Here is a 25,132-nt window from a genome sequence, read left to right on the forward strand (position 1 = left end):
AATCAAACTCGTGGTAAGCACGGAGAATGAACGTAGCGGGTGCGTCGGTGCTCGGGGATGTCACTTAGCGGCTCGTAACGCTAACGGCAAGTACTCGGGAAGACTCGCTAATGGCAGGTAAGCACGGGAAGACTCGTGAAGATTTTTCAACATGTTGAAATTTTTCCACGAGAGCCCCGAGTACCGACGAGTGGCCATTACCGTAAATCTCCGAGTTCGAATCAGGGCAAACTCGGGAGTGCTCTTGGAATGAACTCGTACCGTGGGACAGGGCTATTACTCCAACACTTCATAACCTTCTGTGTAAACCAGCATCTGCAGTTTTTTGTGTCTGCATTTTCAAAGGAGAGGGGCGCTCATGTGTTAAGGACAACAACCTGGTTAAGGGGGAGCGGCAGACTCCTGCCTGGTACCTGCTGCTCACATAAGCTTGGGTGACAACTGCTGCTCAGCTTATAAAAGACAATGCATCAGTCTAGTCTGGCACTGTGCGACTGGTGTATGTTAACGCACTGCTGCACATGTGTTTACAAGTAAGTAAGGTTATTAGTGACACTTGTAATGACAGAACTTGTCAATACACATTTGACTTGTGTGGGACAGAGGGAGAGGTCGCTGAGAGTTTTGTTTCCAGCTGAGCAATCAGGAGCTGTGCTCAGGGATCTCGTGGAATTCTCACTTACTGCCAAAACCTTGCCACAAGGTATATGTTCTTGCTAATAGTGACATCACAGAAACATAGAAAATAGGTGCAGGTGTAGGCCATTCTGCCCTTCAAGCCAGCACCGCCATTCAATATTATCATGGCTGATCATCCAGAATCAGTTCCCTGTTCCTGCTTTCTCCCCATATCCCATGATTCCATTAGCTATCTGAGGGGCTGTCCCACTTGGGCCACCTAATTGGCGAGTTTAGAAGAGTTTGAAAAAATGACATGTTGAAGACCTCCTTCGACCTCCTTCGACTATGTTGAAGACCAGCTTCGACTAGCTATGACTAACTACGACTAACTTTGGGAAAATTGGACACAGAATAGTGGAGAGTGAAGACGACCTCCTTCGATCTCCTTCGACCTCCCTTCGACTATGATGAAGACTATCTACGGCTACCTTCGACTACCTTCGACTACCATCGATTACCTACGACTAACATGCTGACCTACTACGACCTACCACGACTAAACCCACGAGTAAAAAAAGTATCCATTTTTTGCATGGCGACCTTTTTTTACTCGCGGGCATTTTTTAACATATTGAAAAAAACGCCGCACCCTAGCTGAGGCCTCGAGTATGCGGGGACCACTCTCCAGCATGAAGGAGAGTTACGAAGACCTCCTACGACCTCGTGTCGACCATGCTGCGAGTATGAGTCGAGGGCAAACTCGCCAGAACTCGCGGATTAGGTCGCCCAAGTGGGACAGCCCCTTAACTCTCTCTTGAAAACATGCAGTGTCCTCTGTGGCAAAGAATTCCACAGATTTACAACTCTCTGGGTGAAAAAGTTTTTCCTCATCTCAATTTTAAGTGGCCTACCCCTTATTCTTAAACTGTGACCCCTGGTTCTGGACTCCCCCAACATGGGGAACATTTTTCCTGCATCTAGCCTGTCCAATCCCTTAAGAATGTTATATGTTATTGGAGCAAGGGAAGCCTGTGCAACCATCTCCCATTGCCTGCTGCCCGGCTGAAGATGCCAACTTCCCTGCCCATTGCCCGTACTCAGTGGTAGCGTGCTGGCTCTCCTTGCATTCTTCTACTCCGGCTTCACCTTCTCTACTGAGCTTTGAGTCACCGCCCCAGCGACATTTTGACGTTGTCCCATTATGCAGTGCTATGACATTTGATCAAGTCGTTCCTCTGTCCTTGTCATTCTTTCCACCCAATGTCCTTGCCCACCATCCACTAGAGCCATTAGATAGCATTCCAAACCAATTAACCTACAAACCTGTACATCTTTGGAGTGTGGGGGGAAACCGAAGATCTCGGAGAAAACAGACAGCATCCATAGTCGGGATCGAACCCGGGTCTCTAGCGCTGCAAGCGCTGTAAGGCAGCAAATCTACCGCTGTGCCAACATGTCACCCAAGCAGCATACACAGGAATACCATGTGGGTGCATTGGATTAATTCTCGATCAACATAGAAAACAGAACGAGATGTATCCATCTCAGTTCATGATGTTTTCCTAAACAGATGAACCCTTTCTTATGTGACAAGGTCCTATATTTACATTTGTGAATGGTTTCAGGTGAAACCATTGATCAACCTGCGATATTTCTTGGACATTGATCATTGCTGCTGGCCACTTTGCAACTTAGCAACATTTACAACTTACCACCGGCACTCACTCCTGGGGTGACAGGAGTGAGTGCCGGTGGTAAGTGCAAGGTGAAGCGAGTAGTTCATTGCATCAAGCGCTTTGTTTTGTCCGCCTGATTGCCGAGGCTAGGCATGCAGCAGCCGTTAGACAGGGTGCAGGTAGCTCCAGACAGATGTCTCTGCAGCTCTGGTGTGCACAAGATACCACACTCACCACACACACAGACTGATGGCTGCTGTTTACTGAATATGACAAAGCACCTTTGGAGACATGTAGAATGTGAGCCAATGGACACCTGCCTGGTTCTCTACCTGTAAGGCAGCAACTCTACCGCTGTGCTACCATGTCGGTTGGCATTGACTCAATGGGCCGAAGGGCCTATATCCACACTCCATCTCTCTGTGTCTGACTCCAAAAGATACCATGGCAATGTTTTTGTAGCATGGATATTTCTGGTGGCCAGTTCAGTATTTATCACCATGACCACGAACAGGTGATCTGGGGTTACCTGGCCTCACATTGCAAAAGTGGCTGAACTTCACTGATTACAGAGTGCCTTGAATAACTTTCCAGCAGGATTGTGCAGGGAATGACAGTAAAGGCTAGTATCTATGCTGGGTAACAAGGGATGTAGAGTCCATGCAGGAGTGTGGCACTAAGGCAAACGATCAGCCATGATCTTACTGAATGGCCATTTCTGCTCTTCGTCAGGGTGGCGCAGCGGTAGAGCTACTGCCTTACAGCGCCAGAGACCCGGGTTCGATCCTGACTACAACCACATGTCCATACGGAGTTTGACAGACAAGCACTCGTTGTGACCGCGTGGGTTTTCTCCGAGATCTTCAGTTTCTTCCCACACTCCAAAGACGTACAGGTTTGTAGGTTAATTAACTTGGAGTAAATGTAAAATAGTAAGATTAAACGAGAACTTACCAGTTTGAAGTTTGATCTGTATTTTATGAGGAGTTACGATGAGGGATTACGTGAAGAAGCCCGCCAGGACGCATGCGTGTCATTCTTCAAAGCAGCGGTGTGAAATCACAGATAACTGTAATGACTAAACATAGTAAGATTAGAGAAGAGATACCAGTTGAGTATATGATCAAGGGTGGGAGCGGAGGGCACGTAATCCCTCATCGTAACTCCTCATAAAATACAGATCCAACTTCAAACTGGTAAGTTCTCGTTTAATCTTACTATTTTACTTCGGAGTCACGTGAGTGACTACGTGAAGATTTTAAAGCTCTGTGATTTCATGCCGTGGAAACGAGTCCATGCATCACATCTGCCTTGATGACTGTAGGAGGAATTGTGTTAAAATAATTTGTACATGAATTCGACATTGAAATCATAAAATTTATTAACACAAAATTATAACCCCTTTTTATGGGTTTAAATTAATTTACAGAACTTAAAATTGTTTCTGCAAACGTTCCAGGTTTCATTACTGGTTTGTTGTAAAATAGTTGGAATGTTTTTTCCCCTGACCATCCTGCTGCCTTGAGGATTTGGTCCATTGGTACATCCAACTGTATCGCTGCCGATGTAGCTGCAGCCCTGGTGGAATGAGATTAAAAAATATTAGTATCCACCCCAGCCTGTGTTAGCACCTGTTTCAGCCATCTTGAGATGGTCTGGACCGTCACTCTTTTGTGTGGTTGCTTGTGGCTGACCAGAAGTGCCTTCTCATTGCCTCTTATGATTTTCGTTTTCTCCATGTATAACGACAAATGTCTTACTATACAGAGACGGTCATCTGTTAGGTATGACCTAAATTGTATATTGAGGCCTGCTGATCCCTGTCTGTTCTGCTTTACTAATTCATAGATATGAAACGTAATATTTTCAGTTGAGGAAGTCATGTTGTCCAGTCTTAGTTTATGCAGTGACTGTACCCTCTGTGCCGTGACCAATGCCATTAGCATGGCTGTTTTTAATGTCAGTCTGTGTAGGTACAGAGCTGTTGCTGGAGACCAATTCCTGAGCATCTTCAGGACAATACTTACATCCCATATTTGGGAGTACCTGGTTCTTGGGGGATTAGTATTAAAATTCCCCTCATAAGTTTTGTTACCAGTGGGTGAGTCCCAACAGAGTAACGCTCTGTCCCCTGCCATAGGTAAGTCGATAGGGCACTTCTGGCGCAGTTGATGGCACTGTAACTGAGCCCCTCATCATAGTGGAGGCCTGCCAGATATTCCAGAACAGACGGGATGTTCATGTCTCTGTGGGTGATGCTGTTTTTGTGACAATGCATCTCCCACTTCCTGATATAGACCAGATACTGTTTTTTGGTTGACTGTCTTTGGGCCGCCGAGATCATGTTCACTGTTCGGTTCGTCAGTCCCAGTTGTAGTAGAGGTGTTTTTAAACTCTACAAATTAATAAGTTCAAATGGTTATGGCATGGGTGGCTATCCCTTGTTATGGGATGTAGCAATAAATCTGGTCTATGTGGGATGGTGATACATGGTTCTAATACCATGTTTAGTACCACTGGGAACCATGGTTGAGTAGGCCAATCGGGTACTACCAAAATACCAGACGCAGAGTCTTGTTGTATTTTCCTTAATACCCGACTGATGAGGCAGAAAGGAGGGAATGCGTAAATAAACAATTTCCCCCAATGCAGCGAAAATGCATCTGTCGCCGCTGCCCCAGGGTCTGGTTCCCATGAAACATAATTTGCTAACTGGTGGTTAAGTCTGGATGCGAATAGATCGATATCTAATGTTCCATATCTTGCTGTAATATCAGCAAATACTTTTTTATTCAACATCCATTCGGTGTTTTCATTAAATTTGCGTGACCTGGTGTCTGCCACTAAATTTAGTCTTCCTGGTAGGTAAGTGGCTGATATCCAAATATCTCTCTGGATACACCATTGCCAAATTGTATTAGCCAGATTGTCATATGATGTCGATTTGTTTCCACCCATGTGGTTAATGTATGCTACCACGGTGGTATTGTCTATCTGTAGTCTAACATGCTGGTGATATGACCCAGTACAATATGACTTTAGGCCATGGAATGCACCCAACATTTCCAGGTAGTTTATGCCCAGTGTGAGTAACAATGATGCCTCCTGAGCAGCCCATCTACCTCCACAGCTGGTGATGGTATTGGTGGCTCCCCACCCAAGTGCACTGGCATTGAGAACAAAGAGGCAAGAGACAGAGACTTTAAGATTTTGCCTTCCACCACAGTGAGGAGGTGTTTGGTGAACTCACTGTGGTGGATGTTAAATTTGTGTTGATTGTGTGTTTTTGTCATTTTTTAAATTATATGTTTGACTGCAGGGAAACAAAATTCCGTTCAGACCGAAAGGTCTGAATGACAATAAACGAATCTAATCTAATCTAATCTAATCTAATCAGTTTGTAGTACCATGGAAGGGTTACTGACAATGATTGGATTGGAACAAAGCCAGATGTTATCTATCCACCATTTTAGTTCCATTTTAGCTTTGATTGGTAGTTTCATAGGTCTGTCAAAGTGACCTGCATTGATTTTGAGTGATTGTATTTTTGCTCTCTGTAAGTTTTGGTAATGTAGAGGTCTAAATTGTGTGGCTGGAAAGGCAGCCACCGTTTTGCCAATTACTTTTGCTACCAATCTGATGGATGGTTTGCTGATGTCAATGAGGTTATTGCAAGCCTCTATTAAATCTCTAGCATTTCCCTTAGGCAGAGTCACCGACATGTGAACTGAGTCAATGGTGAACCCCAGATAGTCCATAGTAGTGGAAGGAATTAGTTTAGATTTAACTGGATGGATAATAAATCCCAGTTTTTCAAATAACTGTTTTGTGGCTGTTACGGTTTGTTTGGCCAATTCCAAAGTTTTGCCCACAATGAGTATGTCATCTAAATATGCCATGATCATGTGTTTTCGTTTCCGTAGAAACGCTAGGGCTGGTCTCAAAATTTTTGTGAACAGCCTGGGGGCTGATGATAGTCCATTTGGCAGTGCTTTATACTGCCAGGGTTGTCCCATCCAGTTGAATTTTAAGTAACATCTGTGGTCACCTCGTATAGGCACTGAATAGTAAGCATCTTTTAAATCGATGCTGGCAATGAAGTAACCTTTGGAAATTAATTGTTTAGCAGTAACAAAGGTTTCCATTTTGAAGTGAATATATTGTACAAATATATTCAATTTTGTCAGGTCTATGATGATGCGACAACCACCATCTTTTTTGTTTTTGGTAAATATATTGGACACAAATTCTAATGGTTCGTGTTGAGTTTGCTCAATTACACCTTTTACGTAAAGCCGCTCCAGTTCAGCTTGCGCTTCTGATTTTTCTTTATCAGAAACCCCGTGACCTGTGTGTGTTTTCTCCGAGATCTTCAGTATCCTCTCACTCTCCAAAGACGTACAGGTTTGTAGGTGAATTGGCTGGGTAAATGTAAAAATTGTCCCTAGTGGGTGTGGGATAGTGTTAATGTGCGGGGATCGCTGGTCGGCACGGACCCGGTGGGCCGAAGGGCCTGTTTCCGGGCTGTATCTCTAAACTAAACTAAACTAACCTATAGAAGAATAATTGCGGCCCACCCTGGCTCATCAGTCGCCTCAGAATCCATGGAACAGCAATGGAAGCAAGTTAACTATGACTTTGAGGAACCACTTGAAGAGGAGATGAGGATGAGATACAGTTGTTACTGGCCGTAACTGCTACAGTGAGTACAGGCTAGAATGCTGCTGTGATATCTTCAGCATGAACTACCAGCCGAGATGTCAGGAACAAACTGATCCAACATAAGGATTTTTGCCAGTTCTACCCATGGCAGGGGCGGCACAGTGGCACATCGGTAGAGTCAGTGCCTTACCGCGCCAGAAATCCAGGTTCCATCCTGACTACAGGTGCTGTCTGTAAGGAGTTTGTACATTCTCCCTGTGAACACGTGGGTTTTCTCTGGGTGCTCGTTTCCTCCCACACTCCAAAAATATACAGGTTTGTAAGTTGATTGGCTTTGGTAAAGTTGTAAATTGTCCCAAGAGTGTGTAGGATAGTGTTAAGGTGCGGGATTACTGGTCGTCGTGGATTTGGTGGACCGAAGGGCTGTGTTTCTAAATGAAATGAAACTGAACTGAACTGAACTGAACTCAACTGAACTGAACTCAACTGAACTGAACTCAACTGAACTCAACTCAACTCAACTCAACTCAACTCAACTCAACTCAACTCAACTCAACTCAACTAAACTCAACTAAACTAAACTAAACTAAACTACACTACCCAAAGGCCAATGGCAGATTGTGGACAGGGATCTGTTAATCTGTTAATTTGAAAGTATTTCCTTTTAAGATGCTCTCCCCTTCTCACCATTTTCCCTTTGGAGAAGTAATTCTCTAATCACCAGTAGCCATCTGAAACTTATCAAAGTGGGAAACATTGGTAGGCCATTCCCCTGCAAAATGTAGGTACATCGAATGTAAACGGGAAAATATAGAGTTAATGGCAAGACCCATAGTAACATTAATGGCCAGAGGGATCTTTTTCAGTCCAAGTCTGTAGCTCCCTGAAAATGACATGTAGATAGAGTAGTAAAGGCAGCACAGGACACAGCGGTAGAGTTAGTGCCTCACGGCACCAGAGATCCCAGTTCAATTCTGACTATGGAGTTATGTCTGGGCAGAGTTCGCATGTTCTCCCTGTGACCTCGTGGGGTTTCTCTGAGTGTTCCAAAGACGTGCAGGTTTCTATGTTAATAGGCCTCTGTCAAAATTGCCCTCTGGTGTTTAGTTTACGGGTGACCATTAGTTGGCGCGTACTCGGTGGGCCCTGGCGGAATCCTATCCAAGTGCTAACCAGGCCTGAGCCTCCCTAGCTTCCTAGATCAGACGAGATCGGGTATTTTCAGGCTAATATGGCCGCAGATGGATGGGGTGAAGGCAGATATGACAGTGACATGTAAGACAATTTTAGATAGGCACATGGATGTACATGGAATGGAGGGATATAGACCACTTGCAGGCAGATGGGATGAGGTTAACTTGGTTCAGCAAGCTCATCATATTCAGCTAGTACATTGTGGTTCAGAAGGGCCTGTTCCTGTGCTTTACAGTTTGATGTTTGATGTTGATGAAGTATATATGCAATGCATTCATGTGGTGTCCCCATGTCTGCTACTTGAAGTAGGTGAGAGTCCCTCTCAAGCAACAGCACATGATGCAGTTGTCCCATTGCATAGATCACGTGCAGGCAGATGAGATTAGTTTAACTTGGCATTGTGTTCACATTGTGGGCAGTAGGTCCCGTTCCCGTACTGAACTGTTCCATGTTCCATGTTCCAAAAAGGCCTTGCAATCAATTTGTTTTTCAAAGCCATTTACTGCACAAACGCATTCATGAATCACTGAAGTCTGATTGGATGAGATCGTGCAACGGGAGCTCTGGTTGATTTGCGTTGACCCCAACCTTGATCTAAGTCAAGGAGGTGCGCCCTTGACTGAGTGCAGACAGCGGTTAGATGTGAGCACTCCAGTCACTGACCTGCTTCAGTCTCACTTGCCTTTGATCTTGCACCACGTGGCTGCTCACTGAGGCAGTGACGGAAGTGTGCGGTAAAACCAGGTGTCGCCACAGAGGTACATCTCCCAAACCTCAAGGGAAGTCTTGTCGACAAGCTGCCAATAGGACGTTGACCCGTATTTGAGCGACGTGCTTGCAAGAACATAAAATAGTTAACCCTTTCTGTACGCAACTGAACTAGACACATTCACGCAGAACAAGAACGTTGACGCAGCAGTAGAGTTGCTGCCTTACAGCAACAGAGACCCGCGTTCGATCCTGACTAGGGGTGCTGCCTGTACGGAGTTTGCTCGTTCTCACCATGACCTGCGTGGGTTTTCTCCGGGTGCTCCGGTTCCATCCCACACTCCAAAGATATACATGTCTGTAGGTTAATTGGCTTGCTAAAATCACAAATTGTCCCTACTGTGAGTAGGATATCGTGGGGATTACTGGGCAGCGCGGACTCAGTGGGCTGAAGGGTCTGTTTCTGCATTGTCTCTCGAAACTAAACTAAACTAAACTAAACTAAACTAAGCAAAAAGTGGAACCATACAACCACACAGGTGCAGGATCACAGAAAAGGAAATCAGAGGAGATTTTCTTCAAGCTTAACAAAGGAAGATTGTTTGGCCACCTACCTCATTCCAAGAGGGGTGAGTAATGGGACCCCATTTCTGTCCTAACTCATGTTGAGGTTTAACCAAGAGTGTTTAGTTTAGTTGAGAGATACAGCACAGAAACAGTACCGGCCATTTAGCTCACCGAGTCTGCGCTGACCAGCGATTCCCATACACTAGCATTATCCTACACACTTGGGACAAATTACAATTTTTAACAAAGCCAATTAACCTACAAACCTGTACATCTTTGGAATGTGGGAGATAACTTGAGCATCTGAGGAAAACCCACGCTGTCACGGGGAGGACGTACAAACTCCTTACAGACAGCACCCATAATTAGCATCAACCTGGGACTCTGGCACTATAATGCAGCAACTCTACCACTGCACCACTGTGTCACTCCCATTACAATAATGGAGTTATAATGTTATAATGTGCTCATATATGGACTTTATAATGATGATTCATTTTAATATATCTATCTCAGTTATTTAGGTGTGACCATTGTAAATCTCAAAATACATCCTCTCCGGCTCTCTGTATACAATATAGTCCACAAACCCCTGAATGTGCTTCTACACGCTGTTAAAATCCAAAGTTGCTGGAAATCATTCATTCATTTCACAGATTTGCTGAATCTTTCAAGTGTGAATAATTAGTTTTCATCTGTAAGACCCATTATGGTGAATCTGTACCAGGCCTTTTGTTAATTCCTTAAGAACATAGAACAGTTCAGTACAGGGTTGGGCCCTTTGGCCCACAATGTTTGTGCCGAACATGATGCCAAGTCACACTGATCTCATCTGCCCATACATGATCCATACCCCTCTGTTCCCTGCACTTCCATGTGCCTATTAAAAAGCCTCTTAAACACTACTATCATATCTGCCTCCACCCCCACCCTTGGCAGTGCGTATCAGGTCCCCACCACTTCCTCTGCAAAAAAACTACCATTAATCATTCCCCCTCTCACCCTAGAGCTAAGTACTTTAATGTTGAACATTTCCACCCTGGGAATCAGGTTCTGACTGTCTACCCTATCTATGCCTCTCATAATTTTATATACCTCAATTACTGTAAGTCTCCCCTCAACCTGTGACATTCCGGAGTGGTATTCCAGTCTTCTGGCAGCTTCCTTCCCGAGGGAGCTCTGGGATAAATGATGTGCATTTGTGTCCATCTGCCTGCCTTGCACAATCTGAAGCTAGTTAGGGCTGACTGAAGTTGTGTGTCTCCCTCTCAAACGAGGAGCTCAATGCCTGCACTCCAGGTAGGAGGCATTCCAAAGTTCCAGGAAGAGTGTACAAGCCATGATGCTCAGATAAAGCAAGTACTATTGCAATGTTGGGACATGTTGGTCGGTGTGGGCAAGTTGGAACGAAAGGCCTGTTTCCATGCTGTATCGCTCTATGACTGCAAGTGAGCAGGCACCCTCGTGTTCATGGAGAAACAAAGAACTGCAGATGCTGGTTTATACTAATGGTCGACACAAAATGCTGGAGTAACTCAGCGGGTCAGGCAGCATCGCTGGAGAAAAAGGGTAAGTGACGTTTCGGGTTGGGATCCTTCTTCAGACTGAAAGTAGGGGGAAGAGCTGGAGGTGCAGAAAGACCAGGCCAAATTAGGGCTGGCAATAAAGCTTTTTTAAAGTCTAAAGTCTAAACTAGTCCCATCTGCCCGCATTTGACCATTACCCCTCTATATCTTTCATATCCGAGTGTATCGGGTTAAATGTCTTTTAAATGTTGATATAATTTATGCCTCAACCACTTCCTCTACCAGCTTATACATACACATACCATCTTCTGTGTGAGAATGTTGCTCCTCAGATTTCAAGTACAATTTTCCCCTCTCCCTGAGTAAATTGTGTGCATACATCCTATCTGTGCCCTCATGATTTTATACACTTCAATAAGATTACTCTTAGTCTTCGACACTCAAGGAATAAAATGGAACCCGCCCGAGGACTGGATTTTATTCTCCATCCCAGGGGGAAAGATAGATCAGCCATGACTGGATGGCGGAGTTGACTTGATGGGCCAAATGGCTAAATTCTACTCTTAGAAGTTTGGAACGTGAACTTATACCAAGAACTTGTGGAGGAAGATCAAAATGTTAGATTATACTAGACTGTGGGAGCAGTTAGGTCCCGGCTTCACATGTGAGGGCTGGTCCCCCAACGCAATATTCCACCTCTCCACCAATTCCAATGCATACACACACACTCACACACACACAGACACACTCACACACTCACTCACACACTCACACACTCGCTCACACACTCACTCACACACTCGCTCACACACTCACTCACACACTCACAGACACACATACGCTCACACATAAACTCACACACACACACATACACTCACACACTCACATACACTCACACACACACACATACACTCACACACACTCACCCACACATACACTCACACACTCACACACACACACATACACTCACACACACACACATACACTCACTCACACATACACTCACACACACACATACACTCACACACACACACATACACTCACTCACACTCACACTCACACTCACACTCACACTCACACACACACACTCACACACTTACACGCTCACACACTCACACTCACTGACTCACACACCATATATATGACAGTAAACTTTCTTGAATCTACTCACATGGCTGAGAGCGGCCTCTCCACTGTGGAGCTTCCGCAGTCAGCGGCACTTCCACAATCAGCGCGACCTCTGCACTCACCGGAAATTAGCGCAACCTGTCCACTAAGTGGAGGTCACAAAATGAACGGGACTTTTGGACTAAACACAGTTGGACCTAATAAAGCATTTATTGCTTCCAAACACAGTCGGACCTAATAAAGCATTGCAATTTTAACACAGGCAGGGCAGCAGGCCAAACAACTCATGGCATTGTCATTTCATTTCATTTCATTTCCAATTAAGCATTGCACTTTCAAGCACAGGCAGGGCAGCAGGCCAAACAACTCATGGCATTGTCATTAAGAGCCAACAAATCATTTATTGCAAGTACATTGTAGACTCACAGTTCTGTTGATTCACAGCTTAGAATGTCGTGGCCTCTCCCTAGCGATCTTACAGAGTGACTGACTCATGTCCAGGCATTTGGGGTTTTATAGTCCTGCCCCCCCCAGAAGGGGCGTTACCTTCATCGCAGTGATTGACAGGCGAGGGGGCCAATCAGCTGATCGCAAGGTTTTTTAAACACTCATAACTTTTTTATTTTTCATCGATGGGAAAAATCCTCGGGGCTGGCTCAACGGAGGAGGACTGTGAGTAAGATGGCCAAAAATAACAGCGATACAGGGTAGTGTTTTTTCTAAAACCAATATACAGCGCAGACAGGAAGTGGTCAAGATGAGACTTTTAATTATATTGATACTGAGAGCTGGGGAGAGCATGTAAAGGGGCCTGGGTGGTACACAGAGAGAGCATCGGGAAGTATATCAAAAGGCCTGAGGCCGTATTTCAGAGAGTGGGGGAGAGAGGCCTTGAGGGGTTCAAAGGTTAGAGCTTAAAGACAGAGCTGGAGTCACACATCATGTGGTTTGGTGGTTTTAATATATACAGAGAACACGGAAACTATAGGTCTCGTGGCTTGGTGGTTATAATATATAGAGAGAGCTCAACAGACATCAAGGCATTCAAGAGCTCTATGGTATATAGAGAGAGTAGAGGGCTCTGCCCGAGCCGGCTGTCTGCCCCATTTCCAGGGCTACGTCCGTGCCCGGGTGGTTTTAGAAAGGGACTACGCGCTGTCCATGAGCGCCCCGGGGGGGGGTTTGCGGGACGGCTGGGCACTGCGGGGGGTGGAATGTATCCTTGACAAGGATTGTGAAATAGTTATTTAATATTCAGTATTTAAGAATATTTGCTTCACTTTGTATTATGGTGATGGGTTTGTTTGTATTGTTTTGTATTGTACATATCATTTTTGTAAATAGTTGATTACAATTATATTTGGGTAAAAACATGGTATGTAGAGAGAGAGCTTAAGGAGAGACAAACTGAGCATTCAGAGGTTATATTCTTTAAAGGGTGTTCATGATGCTGATAAAGAAGCACACAGGTGGTATTATTTTTCAGAGACAGACCCAAAGTGCTGGCGTAACTCAGTGGGTCAGGCAGCATCTTTGAAGAACGAGAATGGGTGATGTTTCAGGACCTGAAACCCACCCTTTTCCTGCAGGGATGCTGCCTGACCCGCTGAGTTACGCCAGCACTTTGTGGCTGTCTTTGGTATGAACCAGCATCTGCAGTTCATTGTTACTGCCTTTCTTCCTTCTTTTTCAGCTAGTTGTGGGCGGGAAAGATCCAGATTGAGAGAGAGCTGGGGGGGGGGTTTAACACTGAGAGAGAGTTGTGGGCAGCACCAGGAGCTTCTATAATGAGCTACTGAATATTACAGATGTTGGAGACAAGTTACTAAAGAGACTTCACACTTCACGCCTCATCGCCCCTCCAATTCCCAGACTCAGCCGGAGATTCCGCTTCTTCCTACAGCCTCCCCAAGACAGAGTTTTCCCACTATCCGCTTGTTGAAGTGGGATGATTCAAACCGAACAGTGTACACCACCAGTGGTATATAGGAGGGAACTGCAGGTGCTGGTTTACACCGAAGATAAACACAAAATGCTGGAGTAACTCAGCAGGACAGGCAGCATCTCTGGATAGAAGGAGTGGGTGACTGTCCTTGTAGGCTGTTTGTTGATTTACAGTCGTGAGCTTCACTACTGCAGCAAGGGATGGGTATCTGGGCAAATCATGAAGCCACCATTTGGTGGTGAGGCATCTCCTCCACTGCAGGTCAGCAGTGGGGTAGCCCGGTGGCGCAGCGTTAGAGTTGCTGCCTTATGCCCCTGTCCCACTTAGGAAACCTGAACGGAAACCTCTGGAGACTTTGCGCCGCACCCAAGGTTTCCGTGTGGTTCCCGGAGGTTGCAGGTGGTTGCTGGAGGTTGCAGGTAGTGGAAGCAGGTAGGGAGACTGACAAAAACCTCCGGGAACCTCCGGGATCCGCATGGAAACCTTGGGTGGGGCGCAAAGTCTCCAGAGGTTTAGTTCAGGTTTCCTAAGTGGGACAGGGGTATTACAGCGCCAGAAACTTGGGTTTGATTCTGACTATGGGTACTGCCTGTACAGAGTTTGTACGTTCTCCCTGTGGGTTTTCTCCGAGTGCACCGTGTCCGGATGGAGGCGATGGCTGCAACGTGTGTTTATGGTCAGCTGCAGCTGGGACATCAGAAACGCTGCCAAAACCTGGCAATTCTGGCATATGAGGCTTCATTCTTGACCTTGTGTGCTCTGTGTGGGAGTTAGCATTTTTTCCTGGTGATTGCATGGGTTTCCTCCGGATGCTCTAGTTTACTCCTCCATCCCATAGTCGGTTGATAAGTTGCCCGTTGTGTTTAGGTGGTTGATAGTCGGTGTGGACCCGATGGGCTGAAGTGCTCTATCCCTCGAGGTACTGATTTTAAATGATCAGCCATGATCATATTAAATGGAAGTGCTGGCTCAAAGGGCCAAATGGCCTATTCCTGCACATATTTTTCTATGTTTCTATGACTCTATGACTTTAAGATGAGATGTTGGTTCTGCTGTACAAGACTCGATGAGCAGCTGGCACAGTGCACCAGTACTGGGGGATTTACACCTCACTCCGCCTCAGCAAGGCCACCAGCATAATCAAGGACCAATCGCACCCCGGTCACCCCCTCATCTCCCCTCTCCCATCCGACAGTACCGAAAGTCAAGATCAAACCTTGGTGTCAACCATCATCTGTTTAAAATAGTGGGATGAGAACTGCGGGATGTTGCATGTCTCCTACCCTTTCTTGAAAAAATAATAAACACATAATCGTTCTTTTCAACAGCCATCCTATTAGCCACTGGCATTGCGTTGATTGCCCTTCTCTGAGTTTGCAGTTGCAAATGCACACATTGAGAACCTCAATGAAAATGTCCTTAGTAAAATGCACATTGTGTAACATTGTGTAACATCAAAATTTGGGTCAGAGAGTTGCTCCATGCACATACTGTGTGAATATGGAGAAGTCCATATTCTGGGGAAGTCCAGGACAAGGGGTCACAGCTTAAGGATAAGGGGGAAATCCTTTAGGACCGAGATGAGAAGAAACTTTTTCACACAGAGAGTGGTGAATCTCTGGAACTCTCTGCCACAGAGGGTAGTTGAGGCCAGTTCATTGGCTATATTTAAGAGGGAGTTAGATGTGGCCCTTGTGGCTAAAGGGATCAGGGGGTATGGAGAGAAGGCAGGTACGGGATACTGAGTTGGATGATCAGCCATGATCATATTGAATGGCGGTGCAGGCTCGAAGGGCTGAATGGCCTACTCCTGCACCTATTTTCTACGTATCTATGTATCTATATAGTTTTCATAAAAAAAGATTATTTTATCATTCCTCCTTCCCCCACCCCCTTCCAGCAACTTGTCCTGTCTTGTGTGCTCTTTGTCCACTTGCTACTTTCTATGCCATTGCTACTTTTTTACATCAATACACCAATTGGTTTGAGGCTAGCGAAATGTCCTTCAGCACCTTATGGGCCTGTCCCACGTAGCCGATTTTTCAGTGACTGTCAAGTTGTCGGCAATCGCCTGAAAAACCGGCAACTGGAATGGCGACTGTCAGAGTGGAACACACACACATCGCTTCCTTCACCAGCCTATTACAGGGGACAGGGCAAGTGGGGGGAGCGCTGTCTGAGTGAAATTCACATGGTGCAAAGTCAATGTGATACAGGCACACACCGCAATGAACAGGAAGGTTGGCGCTGTGATTAAGAAGCTAAAAAGTATAGTGTACGGCAAGTTCTTTTAAAGACGGGGGAGAAGGGGGAGAGAGGGGGGAGAAAGGGGGGAGAAAGGGGGAGAAGGGGAAGTGGAGACAATTTTAAGAAGCCGGAGATACACGGCTGTGAAGCTCGCCGGACATTTAACATTACTGGTCGGTTATCCTTGGTTCTGAAAACTACTGCTTACGTTTTTTTTCCCAATGAGCCAATGAAATTCACCGGTCAGCACCGGCTACAACTTACAAGAATCGCCGAGAATCTTCGACCTCCTGGCAACCCACTAGGACCTCCTGGTGACCCACCTACGGCACGAGAATTCTCGCTACTCTTCATGGCGGCTTCATTCTAGTCGCCACTAATTTTTCAACATGTTGAAAACTTTGCGGCGACCTTAACAAGGTTGCGACTAGTTCCCATAATGCGGGAACGCCTTACGACCATGAAGGCGACTCCCCGGCAACCACCCGCAAACATGTAGTGACCATGTGGCAACTGCATAGTCTCCTGCAGTCACCCAAAAAGTCGCCTAAGTGGGACAGGCCCATAAGATTCTCCTTTATCCCAGTGTAGGAGCAACACACATGGGGTGCATGGTGACGCAGCTGGTAGAGCCACTGCCTCACAGCCCGAGAGATCCGGGTTTGATCATGACCTCGGTTGCTGTCTTTAGTTTAGTTTAGAGATACAACATGGAAAACAGGCCCTTTGGCCCACCGTGTCCGAGCCGACCAGCGATCCCTGCACACTAACACTATCCTGCACACACTGAGGAAGTTTTACAAATATACTAAGCCAATTAGCTTACAAACCTGAACATCTTTGGAGAGTGGGCGGAAACTGGAGGTCCCGGAGAAAACCCACACAAAGGAGAACAGACAAACTCCGTACAGACAAGCACCATATTCAGTATGGAGCCCGGGTCTCTGGCGCTGCAAGGCGGCACCTCTACCACTGCGCCACTGTGCCGCCTATACCTGTCTGTGTAGAGTTTGCATGTTCGTGGCTGCCGCGAGGGACGGTGGGAGGACAAAGGGGACCCGGTGTGGGGGAGAGGGGAGTACTCTAGTTTAAGAATCCTCAGCCCAGGGGATAAGCCTGCGTTTGTTTGTTTGTTTGTTTGTTCGTTCCGGTTAAGGCGCTGTGCACACGGCAGCCAGTCAACACTCGCTTGTCTTTTAAATTTTTTTTCACTTTTTAATTTAATTTTAATTTCAAGTTTTTGTGTTTAATTTCTTGTTGTGTGTTGTGACTGTCGGCTGACCAATTTCCCTCCGGGGATGAATAAAGTTCTATCGTATTATATCGTACACAATGTTGCCCTATCAACACACTGTGGTCGGCCCTCGAAATGTATACGGGTTCATCCACCTGAGGTGTATTCACTGCAGGCCTTTAACATGGGGCTGCTGAAACTCATCCAAGGTGACTCTGTCCTGCTCTGGGTTAATAGAGAATCCTAGACGCCTTTAATTAGTGCTGGATGTTTAGACTGACTCAGTCACCAATGACTGATTTGATCAGAGTCCAGAGACTGCAGATTCCTATCAATCTAATGAGCTCCATTATTGTTGCCTGTTACCAGTCTGCCGGCCAAATGGGACTGTTTCCAATACTCAAGCTTCCCTGGGATTATTAGTGAGGCCCCTTCTCACTCGCTCTTGCTGATACAGGCAGGATTAAGTCACAGTTTGCCAGTTCTCTGTCCAAAGACAATCATAAATAATAAACTGTTTAACTGCCATGCAGAGTGATAAATAAGAATGACTTCGATTTTTTCCTGTTATAGATGTACTGGCTCTCAGGCCCTCAGCTAATTCCTGAAGCCCACGACCGCCCATTCCATAGATAGACACACATGCTGGTTTACACTGAAGATAGACACAAAATGCTGGAGCAACTCAGCAGGACAGGCAGCATCTCTAGAGATAAGGAATGGGTGACGTTTCGGGTCGAGACCCTTCTTCAGACTCCGGCTGCTCTGCTCCACAGCCCACACCATGCCTCAGGGCGCATCCTCAGACATGTTCTTGGGTAAACGGACAGAACTTGATGCACAATAGGCAGACATGAGGTTTAATGTGGAAAAATGTGAGGTGATGCCTTTTGGAGGGAAGAATGAGGAGAGGAAATTTGGAATAAAGGACAGCAGAAACAAGGAACTGCAGATGCTGGTTTAGGGAAAAAAAGACACAAAGTGCTGGAGTAATTCACCGGGTCAGGCAGCTTCTTCGGGAGAACATGGATATGTGATATTTTGGGTCAGGTACCTTCTTCAGTCTCAAGGGATATAATGCTGAAAGTTTATGCACCTGAACCAGCCGTACCTTGAGGCGATTGCAACCCAGCAGTATGAATGGTGATTTTTATAATTTCAAGAAACCCCTGCATTCCCTCTCTCTCTCCCCGTCCCTCCCCCACCATAGTCGTCCTACCAGTTCCACTGTTCACATCCATATGTCCCTTTGTTATCACCTCTTCCCCAGCCAACGATGGACCTATGTGGGCTCCACCTGTCCTTGGTCATCGGTGCCATCTCTGACCTGTTCTGAACCTTTTCATGCCTCCAGTTTCCTTCTCCCCTGACTCTCGACCCGAAACGTTACCTGTTCCTTTTCTACAGAGATGCTGCCTGACCATTTGAGTTACTCCAGCATTTTGTGTCTAACTTAGCCGTAACTTGAACCCAGCTCACCAAGTACAGCATCTTGGCATCAACCTGACCATTTGGAGATTTGGCCCCAGGTATATCCTGGTCAGAAAAAGGATGAATCTAACCCAGTTAATTACAGAAACAAAGAACTGCAGATACCAAAGATAGACACAAAGTGCTGGACTATCTCAACGGGTCAGGCAGCATCTCTGGAGATAAAGAATAGGTGATGTTTCGGGTCAGGAACTATTCTTCAGACTGAGAGTAAGGGGAGGGGTTGGGGGGGAGGGAAGTGTCTATCCAGTTAATTACAGCTCAATCAGTCTCTTCTCAATTATCAACTAAATGGTGAAAAAGCTTGATGGCAGTGTTATCCATGGGCACTTACTCATCAAAGTGCTGCTCACCAGTCTTCAGTTAGAATTTTTTATCCAAACACAGACAAATGAAGAAAGGTAAACCCTAAACGTCAATCATTCCTTCTCTCCAGAGATGCTGCCTTTTCCACTGAGTTGCTCCAGCATTTTGTGTCTATGTTTGGTGTATTTTTAAACCCGTATTTGCAGTTCCTTCCCTCTGTCGTGAAGACAGGTGTTTGGCTCTTGGTAACATGGATATTCAGGGATTTAAAGGAAGTTGCCAAGTCTAGAGGGTCTGAGCTATATGGAGAGGTTGAGTAAGCTGGGTCTCCATTCCTTGGGGCACAGCAGGATGAGGGTGATCTTATAGAGGTGTACAAAATCAAGAGAGGAATAAATCGGTTAGATGCACAGAATCGCTTGCCCAGAGTGGGGGAATCGAGTGCCAGAGGACATAGGTTCAAGGTGAAGGAGAAAAGATTGAATAGGAATCTGAGGGGTAACTTTTTCCACATAAGGGGCAAAGGGTATATGGAACAAGCTGCCAGAGGAGGTAGTTGAGGCAGGGACTACCCCAACGTTTAAGAAACAGTTAGACAGGTACATGGACAGGACATGTTTGGAGGGATATGGACCAAACGCGGGCAGGTGGGACTAGTGTAGCTGGGACACGTTGGCCGGTGTGGGCAAATTGGGCCGAAAGGCCTGTTTCCACACTGTATCATTCTATGACTCTTTGGCATGGATCACATGCAGGCAGAGGAGATTTATTTAACTTGGCATCACGTTCGGCACAGACATTCTGGGCTTAAGGGTGTGTTCCTGCCCTGTTCTGTGTTCTTTGTTGATATTCTCAATATTATTATTGTCAGTTTATTATTGTCATGTCTACCAAGGTACAATGAGACCTTTGCATGGCTTGCCATCCAGGTAGATCATATCATAGATAAGTGCACCATGGTGTGCAAAAGGGAACATAAACAGATGGCAGAATATAGTGTTATAATTACAGAGAAAGCACAGATTAAAAAAGTGTAAAGGCTGCAATGAGGTAGATTGGGAGTTGGGAACTCATCCCGAGTATAAGAGGACCATTCGAGCCTCTGAACATGCATCTGGTGGTACATGCTTTCAAGCTTTTGTATCTTCTGCCTGAAGTGACTTGATTGTGTTGGGTGCCTTCCTGAAATGAAATATAGCTGAAATTGGCGAGGGGATGGGGAAGCTGACGCGTGATGAATTGGGCTGTGTTCACAACCTTGCAATTTCTTGCAGTCTTGGGCAGAGCATTTGCCATATCAAGCTGTGATGCATCCGTTTGTACCTTCTCCCTGTGACCACACGGGTTTTCTCCAGGTGCTACGGTATCCTCCCACACTCCAAAGACGTAGGTTTATTGGCAAAATCACAAATTGTCCCTAGTGTGTGTAGGACGGTGTTAGTGCCCTGGCCTTGGTGGGCCGAGGGGCCTGTTTCCGCGCTGTATCTCTAAACTCCAAATTCTAAAACTGGAGCTACAACTTAGCAACAAGACCTTTGTCCAATTTGCCATATATTAACTTTTCCCCAGTCTTCCTGATCTCCCTTTGTCAATATATCATTCTATTCCCTTCTCCCTTTAGTACTCATCTAAGTACTTTCAAGCTATCCACCTTGGTTAAAAAATGCTGCACATTTATTCTGATCCCTGTACATAGAGGCTTCTGTGGAATTCCCTAATGAGCATGGTTTGTTGTCTTACAGTCAAAATTCTGAGTTTAGGAACCTCCAGCAGTCGAGACATCTTCTCCATACCCAACCCGTCAAAGCCTATCCTTGTGTTGATCTCATTCACCGGATTTACCCTTTCTAGAGAATGGAGCCCCAGCAAACTCCATTCTCCCTTTTTTATACATGCACATTTCCCAGCCTTTCAATGTTATTGTTATATTAAAGAGAGCAGAAACACAGCTGCACAGTTTTAATCAAGCTCCTAATAAGGCACAAAGTGCTGCATTAACTCAATGGGGACAAGCAGCAACTCTGGAGAACACAGATAGAAGACGTTTCGAGTTGGGACTCTTCTTCAGTGGGGGGCGTGGAGGGGGGAAGCGAAGAAAGCTGGAGGAGAGGAGATAAGACAAGGCCTGGTCATTGGACAAAGTCAGCATGGATTTACGAAAGGTAAATCATGTCTGACGAATCTTATAGAATTTTTCGAGGATGTAACTAGTAGAGTGGATAAGGGAGAACCAGTGGATGTGTTATATCTGGACTATCAGAAGGCTTTCGACAAGGTCCCACATAGGAGATTAGTATACAAACTTAAAGCACACGGTATTGGGGGTTCAGTATTGATGTGGATAGAGAACTGGCTGGCAAACAGGACGCAAAGAGTAGGAGTAAACGGGTCCTTTTCAGAATGGCAGGCAGTGACTAGTGGGGTACCGCAAGGCTCTGTGCTGGGACCCCAGCTATTTACAATATATATTAATGATTTGGACGAGGGAATTGAATGCAACATCTCCAAGTTTGCGGATGACACAAAGCTGGGGGGCAGTATTAGCTGTGAGGAGGATGCTAGGAGGCTGCAAGGTGACTTGGATAGGCTGGGTGAGTGGGCAAATGCATGGCAGATGCAGTATAATGTGGATAAATGTGAGGTTATCCACTTTGGTGGCAAAAACAGGAAAGTAGACTAATATCCGAATGGTGGCCGATTAGGAAAAGGGAAGATGCAACGAGACCTGGGTGCCATGGTACACGAGTCATTGAAAGTAGGCATGCAGGTGCAGCAGGCAGTGAAGAAAGCGAATGTTATGTTAGCATTCATAGCAAAAGGATTTGAGTATAGGAGTAGGGAGGTTCTACTGCAGTTGTACAGGGTCTTGGCGAGACCACACCTGGAGTATTGCGTACAGTTTTGGTCTCCAAATCTGAGGAAAGACATTCTTGCCATAGAGGGAGTACAGAGAAGGTTCACCAGACTGATTCCTGCGATGTCAGGACTTTCATATGAAGAAAGACTGGATAAACTCGGCTTGTACTCGCTAGAATTTAGAAGATTGAGGGGGGATCTTTTTTATATTTTTTATTTTAGTTAGTTAAGTGTTTTGTTTGGAGGTGTAGACTTTTTTATGTGGGGGGTAGGGGGGGGGGGAAGGGGGAAACTACCTTTCAGGGTCACTACCTGGTCGGAGAGGCAGCTTTTCTCCGGGCTGCAGCTTCGACCCGTCCTCGCGGCCTACCAGCGGGCCTGGAGCGGCGTTTCCTGTCGGGGACCGCCCAGAACCTCTGCTTCGGCAGCGGCACAGCGCTGGAGCGCTATTGCGGAGCGGGCGATGCCTTGCCCGGGTCGCCACGCTGGAGCTCCGGTGAGCTGAGGATCGCTGGGGAAAAAAATATCGCGGAGCTGCGGGACTGTGGAGCGACCAGCTGCGGGCGGCGGCGCTGAACTTTACACCGGGAGCCTGGGATCTCTGGATGAGATCGGCAGTTGTGGAGCTCCAACCAGCGCGGCCTTGTTGGCTTCGGAAGCCGCGGCCTCCAGTGCGGAAGTGGCCGTTCCAGGGTTCCCAGGCCGCTGGGAGGACTCTCCCGACGCCGGAGCAACATCACCCGGCGAGAACGGCCTGGAACATCGGGCCTCCGTAGAGGCAACTGTGGAGGCCTCAATGGGCCCGACTATGGGTGAACTGAGGTTGGGGACTGGACTTTGTGCCTTCCCTCATGGTGGGAGCCATTGTGGGGGGATGTTCTTTGTATTTAAGACTCTTATTGGTGTTATGTCTGTATTCTTTTTTTGTGTGCTGCAAAATGGCAAGAAGCATTTCACTTCACTACACCTGGGTGTATGTGAATGTGACTAATAAAATACCTTTGATACCTTTGATACCTTTGATCTTATAGAAACTCACAAAATTCTTAAGGGGTTGGACAGGCTAGATGCAGGAAGATTGTTCCCGATGTTGGGGAAGTCCAGGACAAGGGGTCACAGTTTAAGGATAAAGGGAAAATCTTTTAGGACCGAGATGAGAAAAACATTTTTCACACAGAGAGTGGTGAATCTCTGGAACTCTCTGCCACAGAAGGTACTTGAGGCCAGCTCATTGGCTATATTTAAGAGGGAGTTAGATGTGGCCCTTGTGGCTAAAGGGATCAGGGGGTATGGAGAGAAGGCAGGTACAGGATACTGAGTTGGATGATCGGCCATGATCATATAGAATGGCGGTGCAGGCTCGAAGGGCCGAATGGCCTACTCCTGCACCTGTTTGCTATGTTTCTATGTTTCTATGTAATAGAGTATACAGGTGGAATGGTGGGCAGATGGGCGGACAAATGCCAGAGATGAAAATACGGAAGGTGTGAGACAAAAGGATTGAGGGGTTGCAAATTGTGAAGACAGAGGTAGGGAAGTGGGTGTAAAGGAAGAAAGAGGGGGAAGAGGAGAAATAGGTGAGTCCGTGTGGGGCGCTGGGGAGAAACAGAAGGGGGAAGAATGGGGAACAAGAAGGTTACCTAAAATTGGAGAAATCAGTCTGCATACCGTTAGGTTGTGAGGTTACCTAAAATAATCATACTCCAGTTGTACCCAGTTTAGAGGATAATCTGAGTATTTATATTTTAATTAGTTCGGCTGTTCTGAATCTTAGTTGAAGCAACAGGTTTATAAGAGCATTCATTATAAATGAGAAGTAGAACATTATTTTTTTAGTTTAAGTTTAGTTAAGTTTAGTTTAATTTATTATTGCCATCTGTAACGAGGTACATTGGAAAGCTTTTTTGTTGTCTGCTATTCATTCAGAGAAATTACTTTACACGATTATAATCAAGCCGTCCATAGTGTACAGATACAGGGTAAGGGAGTAATGTTTAGCGCATTTTGAGATTCATAATTCAGGTCATGGACAGCTGGATGCATTTTCTTTAATGGGGAGTGAAGGGAATCAGGGATGAAGTTGGAATCGGATTATCAAGATAGGTCTCAGTCTGAAGAAGGGTCTCGGAACCTATCCCTTATCTCCAGAGATGATGTCTGACCCGCTGAGTTACTCCAGGTTTTTGAGTCTATCTTCGGTTTAAACCAGCATCTGCAGTTCCTTCCTAAACGATTATCAAGGCAGTGTGGTTTCAAGCTGCAAGAGATGGCAGAGATAGGGGGATCAAGTGCTTGGAGGGTTTTGAACGTGAGGATGGGAATCTGTCGGATTGGGAGTCATACAATGGGCGATAGACCAGACAGCCGAGTCTGAGTGAAATGCCAACAATGAGCAGTTTCCAGACGAGGTACTTTGGTTCTCTAACCTTTAACCCTGGGAATTGAAAACCAATATACACAACATGCTATCAAGACCAAGACCGACTGATGTCTTTTTGCTCTCAAAGACGGATGAGGCACAATGTGTGTATTTTGGAAAAGTAAAGGCCTCTCAGGAGGTTCACAGGAGGTCAAACTAATGGAGAGAAAACAAATGGCAGACAAGGTCATTGAGCAATTATTGGCGCTGCGGGCTATAAACTACAAGTGGTTGCTTTATTACAGCTAGGCTGCTACCTGACTTCTGCATTAAACTAACTCTCCAGTCTTGCTCCCTCCACTCTCCCCCCTCTCTCCCCCCCCTCTCCCCCCTCCTTCCCCCCCCCCCCTCGCCCCCTCCCTCTCTCTCTATTTCTCTCTGAGCCTCTCCCCCCCCCCCCCCCCCCCCCCCTCTCTCCTTCTCTCTGGGCTCCCTCTCTCTCTTTCTCTTTCTCTCTTTGTGCCTCTCTCCCTCTCTCTCTTTCTCACCTTCTGTCTATGCCTCTCTCCTACATACATGCACACGCACAAACACACTCTCTCACACACACAC

The sequence above is a fragment of the Amblyraja radiata genome, chromosome 9 (genome assembly GCF_010909765.2).
Source record: "Amblyraja radiata isolate CabotCenter1 chromosome 9, sAmbRad1.1.pri, whole genome shotgun sequence".
NCBI lineage: Eukaryota > Metazoa > Chordata > Chondrichthyes > Rajiformes > Rajidae > Amblyraja > Amblyraja radiata.